We start from the raw sequence: 9,899 nt of genomic DNA, 5'->3' as shown, positions 1-9,899 counted from the left end.
TAAGAAAAGTAGATGGGGGAAAATAAGTCTTGGCCACAGGTAATTCCTGCTCAGATATAGTCCAAATGATATTTCAGCACCATCAATTCAGTGTTCTTGGACTTAGGTGATATGAAATGTTGTTATTTTAGGCAGAAACAATTTTAAGAATGGTTTATTTTGCTGTGCAGTTGCAGTGTGGTGCTGGACATGGTGATTATATAAGCAGAACAAAACCACAAGTTAATAGGGATACTTAGACCCCAATCCTGAAATGATTGTGAGCCATGTGTGCCAGGGTGTACTCACATGGATCTCATTTCAGGATCAGCCCCTTATAATCAAAAGATCATACACCTATATCTTTCCAGGGATTTCTTTAAAAGATCCATTACATCGCTATTTGGTTCAGACTATAGTTTGGAAGCAAAAAGGTACTTGTCCAAAAAATAAAAAAAACGAGGAGTCCTTGTGGCATCTTAGAGACTAACAAATTTATCTGGACATAAGCTTTTGTGGACTAGAACCCACTTCATCAGATGTATGAAGTAAAAGATACAGGAGCAAAGGGGGGTTGCTTTACCAAGTGTTAGGTCAGTCTAACGAGATAAATCAATTAGCAGCAGGATACCAAGGGAGGAGAAATAACTTTTGAAGTGGTGAGAGAGTGGGCCATTACAGACAGTTGACAAGAAAGTGTGATGACAGGTTTCAGAGTAGAGTAACAGCAGGGAGAAATTAGTATTGGGGAAATTAAGTTTAGGTTTTGTAATGATCCAACCACTCCCATTCTTTATTCAGGCCTAATCTGATCACATTGGTAGACGTGCAGGTGAACGAGCCACATCATCTGGGGCTCGTTCAGCTGCACATCTACCAATGTGATATATGCCATCATGTGCGAGCAATGCCCCTCTGCCATGTACATTGGCCAAACCGGACAGTCTCTATGCAAAAGAATAAATGGACACAAATCTGACATCAGGAATCACAACATTCAAAAACCAGTAGAACACTTCAATCTCTCTGGTTACTCAATAACAGACCTCAAAGTGGCAATTCTTCAACAAAAAAACTTCAAAACCAGTCTCCAACGTGAAGCTGCAGAACTGGAATTAATTTGCAAACTAGATACCATCAAATTAGGCCTGAATAAAGACTGGGAGTGGTTGGGTCATTACAAAACCTAAAGTTAATTTCCCCAATATTAATTTCTCCCTACTGTTACTCACACCTTCTTGTCAACTGTCTGTAATGGGCCACTCTCTTACCACTTCAAAAGTTATTTCTTCCACCTTGGTATCCTGCTGTTAATTGATTTATCTCGTTAGACTGACCTAACACTTGGTAAAGCAACCCACATCCTTTCATGTATTTATACCTGCTCCTGTATCTTTTACTTCATACATCTGATGAAGTGGGTTCTAGTCCACGAAAACTTATGGCCAGACAAATTTGTTAGTGTCTAAGGTGCCACAAGGACTCCTTGGTTTTTTTGCTGATACAGACTAACACGGCTACCACTGAAACCTGTCCAAAGAATGTTGTCATCATCAGAGATCCCATGGTTGAGGGTAGAGTACGTTAGTACATTACAAGCAACTGAAAAGCAAGGTTTTGTAACTTTAACATAATCTTTCTGGTTGAAATTTCATAAACTTGGCTTCAAGCCTAACTCTCTTTTTTTTTAACCCATTAAGTGCCTTTTGATTAATGTGACTGTGACAATTTATATTTTTTCCCTAGACTCTCTCTCTCTCTCTCACTCTCTTTTTGGGGGTGGGGGGGGTGGGGGGTGAATAACTTAAAAAGGGCTGCGAGGAGTCCGGTGGCACCTGAAAAACTAACACATTTATTTGGTCATAAGCTTTCATGGGTAAAAAAAACCCAAACACTTCTTCAGATGCATGGATTTCTTCAGACTCCATGCATCTGAAGAAGTGGGGTTTTTTTTGTTTTTTTTTTTTTTACCCATGAAAGCTTATGACCAAATAAATCTGTTAGTCTTTAAGGTGCCACCGGACTCCTCATTGTTTTTTTGGATACAGACTAACACGGCTACCCCTCTGATACTTAAAAAGGGCTGAAATTCACAACTACTATACACAGCGTGCAGAGAAAATTTACAGTAGCCAAAGTGTATTTACATTTTCAGTCTTACTGCTGTTCTAGCATCATTTTTACTTATTTTACTGCAAACTTATTTGTAACTGTAGTAATCTACTTTGAAGTCCTTACCCTCCTAATATTACTCACTACAGTGAGGGCCTATTCCTGCTCTCATTGAATTCCAGAGGAATTTTTCCAGGAGCAGATTGCAGCCTGGGACTTTTAGCCTAATTTACATGAAAATTTTGCAATATGGCATTTTACTCACTCTGAAATGATTGGTGACCCTAAGCTCCTGGGTTTCTTGGGCCACCACTATTCCAGTTACATTAGAAGTGCTGAATCCAACAAGGGCATTCACATTACTTGGTTTTCCTCTTGTGAAACTTAAGACCTTTTCAACTTGATGGTCCCCTGATCACTTTAAAAAGATTTCACTTGGGAAACAAACAAACAAAAAAAATCACATTTACCATACAAATGGGGTTCCGGGGTTTAGCTGATCAGCTCCTATTATGATTGCCATACCTCCCACAGAGTGTATTCATGCCGTATTGCTATTGGTCCTCCAGTCCTCCTTTTGTGGGTTTAGCGGTTGTATGTATCTTTCCAACTATAGTCTGCAGCAGTGCCAACTCTGTTCTTACTTTCCTTTTCCTTGACAATATCACAGCATTAATGGCCCAATCCTGCAGTCCTTTGGAATGCAATATTCCATTTCAGTGCATTCGGGGTTGTGTGGGGGTTTAAGAGAGGTTATCCTTGGCTGGTATTTTCAATAATCCAACCACCCTATGTCTGGCTTACTCCAATATCTTGAATCAGTGAATCAGATTCAAAGCTGATCTATTGATTAAGCCACAGTCCTGCTACCCTCCTTCGTAAATGGCTAGTGGTAAATTAAGGCAACATTTTAACACTATTTCAGATTTTTCATTTCTTGAGACCCTCTAACTTGAGCCAGTGAGGTTTGGATAATGAAATGTGAGGCCTTAAGTCAATGTCAAACCTTTTCTGTCATGGTATAGCCCTGATGTCAGCTGTGAAGAAAACCAGTTACCCAGTGTTTTTAAAACATACAGCTAAAACGTTGGGGAACTGTAACATATAACCTGTGAACTGGTAACTGGATAAGGAGACATTTCTTTTTAGTTCCTACCCTGGGCTCCCCATGTCCAAGAGTCATTACTGTTGAAGACTGTTCAGTAGGTTTGTGAAATGAATTGCTCTTCTTAGACCAATGTAAAGGCTTGACCAAGCCAATGTCAGCCTACGTCAAGAATTATCTGGCCCATGCTCCTTGAGGGCTTGGGGGTCAATGAAAACTGATATCCTGGGGTTGTAGTCAGAATACAAAGCAAAGGGTTTCTTGCATCTCGAGGTTCAAAACAACCAAAAGGAATGTAGCTTCCTGTGGCCTGAGTCATTTGAGCCCAGAATATAATTTTCTGAAGCCAGAATCTTTGAAGGGAAGAAAATGGAGGGTTATATCTTGGTCTTGTTTTGTTTTCTCACATTAACCCTTTGTGTGTGAGAGAGAATTTCTGAACATTTGCCTTTATATTGGTTTGTGATGAAGCAATTATTCCCAGTTTGTTTGTCTCATTGCCCATGGCTGAGTCACACTACAATGCCTGCTGTTTACAGCAGATATCTGGTGCCCACCATGTTGGGGACCACTGGATGGGGTACATATGTCCTGATAGTAAGATGTAACTTCACTTCAGGTTATGGTAAATGTATAAGAATGGCCATACTGGGTCAAACCAGTGGTCTTTCTAGCCCAGTATCCTGTCTTCTGACAGTGGCCAATGCCAGGTGCTTCAGAGGGAACAAACAGAACAGGGTAATTATCGAGGGATCCATCCCTTGTTGTTCACTCCCAGTTTCTGACAGTCAGAGGCTAGGGACATCCAGAGAATGGGGTGGCTAATAGCCATTGATGGACCTATCCTCCCTAACCTATCTTATTCTTTTTTGAATCCTGTTATAGTTTTGGCCTTCACAACATCCCTTGGCAATGGGTTCCACAGGTTGACTGTGCAGTGTGTGAAGAAATACTTCCTTTTGTTTGTTTTAAACCTCTATTAATTTCATTGGGTGAAATGAAATTAATTGGTTCTTATGTTTATGAGAGAGAGTAAATAACACTTCCTTATTTACTTTCTCCTCACCAATCATGATTTTTATAGACCTCTATCATAACGCCCCTTAGTTGTCTCTTTTCCAAGCTGAAAAGTCCCAGTCTTTTTAATCTCTCCTCATAGGGAAGCTGTTCCATACCCTAATCATTTCTGTTGCCTTCTCTATACCGTGTCCAATTCTAATATATCTTTTTTTTTCAGATGGGGTGACCAGAACTGCACACAGTATTCAAGGTGTGGACATACAATAGATTTATATAATATCATTATGATATTTACTGTCTTATTATTTATCCCTTTCCTTAATGATTCATAACATTCTGTTCACTTTTTTGACTGCTGGTGCACATTTCAGAGAACTATCCACAATGACTCCAAAGTCTCTTTCTTGAGTGACAACAGCTAATTTTGACCCCATCATTTTGTATGTATAGCTGGGATTATGTTTTCCAATCTGCATTACTTTCAGGGTTGATAAATACAAACTTAAACACATAGGAAAGGGCAGATCTATGCCAATGCTTAACAACTAAGATTACATATAATTTTAGAATGGTTCATGCTAAGCCAGCTGATGGCACAATCTGGCTGGCATGAGTATACAAGATCAAGCTGTGTTCAAACATTTTGTAGGTTGCGTGCTGCAGTGAAAATAGGACCTAACTGGCATCCTTACTGACAGTCTCAGTGAGGCCACAAATTAAGGAGACATGGAAACTTTAATTGCCCTTTTGCCCCAGGGATGGTCCATCAAGGTGAGAGTTGAGGCACGTTGTTTGAACAATGGAGTGAAGTTTGAGCTGCCCATGCAGTGGATAAATAAGGTTTCTGGTTCCTGTGCTATCAATTTGGTTCATTTCACCACTAAGTTCATTTAAAACGAAAAGGAGGAAGAAAAAATAATTGCAATGCCAAAGTACTTCATGAATGAAAGACTTTTAAAATAATTGTTGTTCCCTTTTCCTTTGTGCCATGCTTTTTGATACTCTGTGGGGGGAAAGCTATACTGCTCTCCACATACTGAATAAAGGGAAGTTACATGCTTTATTTATTAATCAAAGAAATGAGTTTTCTGAGTATAGTAAGCCAAATGGGGAGTTTTAAGTCCATATCTTGAGCTAGCATACCTCAGTGACCCCCACAACACTCTACTCATGGGCTTGTAGCAAAGAACGCATTCCTTACATAATATTTCCCATACTAAGTAATAGGCTTATGGCTGGTCGGCCCCGTCATGTTGCTATAATTGTTCAGCTATGCTTGCACTCAGATTTCTATCATAATAAGTACAATAATGATAATAATAAAACAACTTGTTGAGGGGGTTTTGTGGGTATGGAGCTACAAAAAAAAAAAAAAGAAAGAAAGAAATTGGAGTTGTGTATTGAGCTCTCCTTTCCATGAAGCATATGTGGTCATAGCCAAAAACGGGGGATTATACCCTTGAGAGACAATGTTTCAATTCAAATGGGGATCCAAATAATAATTGCAGCCTGTGGGGGTGAATCTTTAAAACCTCAAAGCAGCTAGCTGGGCCAGGATTCTCTCTGGAGAAACAGGGAAATTTTACAATGGAGGAAGGATTTATTTATTTATTTATTTATTTTATTTTGGCCTCTGAAGGAGCTTTAATGTAGCATTCTTAGGAAAAAAAAAAAGGAACAATATAAGGAGTTTGATGAAGTGCTCTGAAAATCAAACCAGATATAAAATATCAGCATCTGTCTCAGATTACATTCCAACTGAGAGAAGGCCTTTCAAATAAAAACATCAAACAAATAGAAAAACATTTAGAGGCGTTCTTGGCTTCTAGTCAAAGTCACCTTGCAAAAGCAGCAAGATGCTTACTGATTATAGACATTTATTCTACATCACTTCACACTTTTTCTCTAATGATTTAAATATGTCTATTAACCCTAAAGACTGTTTTGATTTGAATTTCTTTCTGCTTAATACAGGGGCAGAATTCAGTGTCTGCCTAAATTGTGACTTTACTTGCACATACAGACTGACCTTTTTTATTTATTTATTTATTTATTTTTTAACTACAGATCAAGAATTTAGGATGACCTTCTCTGGTAGTAATTTGCAGATTAAAGTTGTGACACAACAGTTATTTTCTCAATTAGCTCAAATCCCAATATATCATGCTATGTTGTATTCTGGTAATGGTTGTCCAGATTTTCAAAGGTGATCGGCAACCATTTAGGTTCTGAAGTACATGGCCAGATTATCAGAAGAGTGAAACTGACAAAACCCAGTATGCTGAGCAATGTTGAAAATCTGGCCTTAAGTGTTACAATGGGAGCTTTTGGGTACTAAGTACTTTTAAAAATCTGACTATTTTAAAAGTCTGGTCCCACAAATAGTCCCACTGAGGGCTTGTCTACACAAACACTTAGGCCTGGTCTACACTTGGGGGGTGGGGGGGCGCGGGGAATAGATCTAAGTTACACAACTTCAGCTACATGAATAACATAGCTGAAGTCGACGTATTTAGACCTACTCACCACAGTGTCTTCACTGTGGTGAGTCAGCTGCTGCCGCTCCCCCATCGACTGCCTGTGCCTCTCATGGCGGTAGAGTACAGGAGTTGACGGGAGAGCGCTCGGGGGTCGATTTATCACGTCTAGACTAGATGCGATAAATCGACCCCGCTGAATCGATCGCTGCCCGCTAATCCGGTGGGAAGTATAGACATACCCTTAGTTTATGACAAGCTGGGGTGTGAATCCACCCTGCAGTAGTCTGCTGTGGACTAATTGTCCATATGGACCCCACTGAGGTACATTAACAGTTGTAGTGCATTTTTCTCTAGTCCTCTTAGAAACAGGACTAGATCAAAATGCATTAATGAACTGTTAATGCTTGCCAACAGGGTTCACATGAATAGTTAGAGCATGCCAGGCTAGTGCAGGGTAGATTCCCTATCCTAGCTTGTCGCAAACTAAGTGCTTGTTTAGACAAACCCCTATGTGATGTTGTTTCAGATCTAAATCTAGGGCTAGATTCACAAAATAATTTATGCACTGCATTATTCAGCAAAATAGACAAGGCAACATATGGGTTGAGGATCCCCTGGAGCTTTGGTATGATATAGGCACCTGGGTATGTAGACTGATGTGCACGTGCTCGTGGGTAGAAACTCAGGATCCAGAGTTTGGTGGCACCTAGGGTATCTGAGGACCTCAGTGGTGCCTAAATGTTGAAGTTAGGCCTTTTATGGATTTACCCCTTAGGAATAATTTGCAGGAAAGCTGTACATAGCATTCCTGAGTATTTGCGAGACATCTACATCTCAGGTAAAAATTCCACATTATTTAAAAAATATGGGCCAGATCCTTAGCTGGAGTAAATCAGCATAGCTCTATTGACTGCATCAGTTTACACCAGCTGAGGATCATCTGGCCTTCTCTATTTTTGTATAGTTGCTATTTTGCAACATGTTCAATATATTTGCAATTTACCTTTAAGACCTGGGATCAAATAATTCAGACCTGGTGTGAGGGGGTCACTATTACACTGAGTTCAAAAGACTTGCATCCACTTATACTAGGGCCAACTTAGCCCCTTGGTCTGCCTTTGAATTTGCAGAATATAGTTTTCAATTGTTGCTGTCAAAATATTTGTAAACTTTAGGCCCCAATCCTACAGACACATAAGTATTTAACTTTGGCACATCGTTCCATTGAACATGGGGTTGTTTGCCTGGTAGGGAGCTTAGTGTGCAGTTTGTTCGATCTATGGATCTGCAAAAAGTTTGATTAGAATTTGCAAACATTGTCTGAAAAAGAAAGTATTGCCTCCTCCTAGCTGAGTATAGACAAGTAGCTTTCCCTTCCATTGTGGATGTAATTCATGTAGGATCATATCCCTTCCATCAGTGTTAAAAAGACTCTTTCATGGAATAAAAAAAGCTTAGAAGTTGCCAGCTAACTTCCCAAATCCTCATAACTACATGTATTTACTTGATTCCCAGTGGTCTTTTTTTATTTTAAAAGGTACCTGCAAATTGAAGATCTTGGATCAAATTCTTCCCTTAGTAATCAGTGAAATCCCAGTAAAACCAGTTAAATTCCCAGAATAAGTTCACGTGTGAAATGAAAGGCCACAGTGTAATCAGATAAAGATTTTCGAAACTATGGGTCAGATTGGTTCAAGTGTTTAGGTACCTAAAGATGCAGTTAGGCACCTGGTGGGATACTCAAAAGCACTGCAGCACCTACCTTTGTTTTCAGGATTTTTCAAGCAACTTCTTAAAATCACATTCTGGTTCATGTTGTGGTAATAGGTAATAAGTCTGATCCTGGTTGTCTTACTCAGCCAAAGTTCCCACTGTAATCAGTGGAAGCCTTGCTTGATCAAGTGGGGGAGGATTGGGTCCACCACCTACCTTGACATTGCAGTACAAGGCTTAGCTAATATTTGCAAAACGCTTAGGAAGCACTGGATGAAACAAGTTCAAAGTATTCTTATCAGTTGTGCTGTGGGTACAAACATTTCTGCAGAGCGCTATATGCTACTCAAGGTTATACTACATCACCATGTGCTGGATACACAGATAAAGAGAGTTCCCACTGGTAGAACAAGTAGCATGTATTTATCTCACCTCTGTACATTGCACCTTCACTCGTGCTTGGATAATTATCATATCAAAGATGAAAAGCCAGCAGCCCTGTATTTGCTGTGCATAGAATTTGGTTTCTAAGGTTATTTTTTAATGATAAGGTAGTTTTTTCTTAAAAAAAAAAACAAACCTGGTTCCTAGGCAACTACTATAAATACATCTCCTACTGCTGAGAAAAAGAGAGAGGACGGAGAAGTCTCTCTCTCAAACGGAATGTAATTTATATCCCTGCAGATGATAGCACAGTGACACAAACCACACACAATATGTGAAGGCACAAAGAGTATTGTTATCCAGGTTTTCTTAACTGTGGAAGTACATCTGGATTGGCTGCGTTTCCCGCAAAATATTTTAATGGTTTCTGGCGAGACAGGTATTATAAGTCAGACTCTCGCTGGACTAGCTAAGAGCTGTACTGTGATTTAACTTAAAAGAGCAACTTGTTAGTGAAACTGGAGAGTAAAAATTATATGGTGAAGGCTCCCCAACAGTCTCGGGATATGTTAGTTCATTCTCTGTTTAAAAATCTCAATATAGTTTTGTTGTTAAATAGAAGAAAAATAATGAGAATAAATTAAGGAAGAAACTGTATCTAATTATTAACTTTTGACAGAAAATAGTACACCTCTCTCTTCTCCATCCTGCTGTGTGGTATAGTCTTTGGCTTCTGATTTTGTGCATGCTGCTGGCATTTTCTTCTCTTCTACTCATGATTTGTGGTGAAGACTCTTGAAGAGTGATTAGCTGATGGTAAGGGCGGGGCACCTTCTGATGTCCTTTGTCAGGGTGGAGGTTTCAGAGCCCCAGGGCTACTATTGTGCAGGCTCTTCCTCTGTCTCCCTCCAGTTTCTACCTGTACCCTTGTTAGGTGCAGTATGCCAGATGATCGTAGTTATTGTGGTCGGTCCCAAAAGGGAAGGTGGCTCTATTTCATTTGGAGATTTTTAGATCAGTAGCAGATTTCAAAGTGGATCAGGTAGTGAATGGGAAGCAGGTTGTGAAGCCCCAGCATGTTATGTTCTCTTTGGCTTATCAGATAT

Source organism: Natator depressus, chromosome 2, assembly GCF_965152275.1.
Source record: "Natator depressus isolate rNatDep1 chromosome 2, rNatDep2.hap1, whole genome shotgun sequence".
Classification (NCBI taxonomy): Eukaryota; Metazoa; Chordata; order Testudines; family Cheloniidae; genus Natator; species Natator depressus.
Note: the sequence above shows the minus strand (reverse complement) of the source record.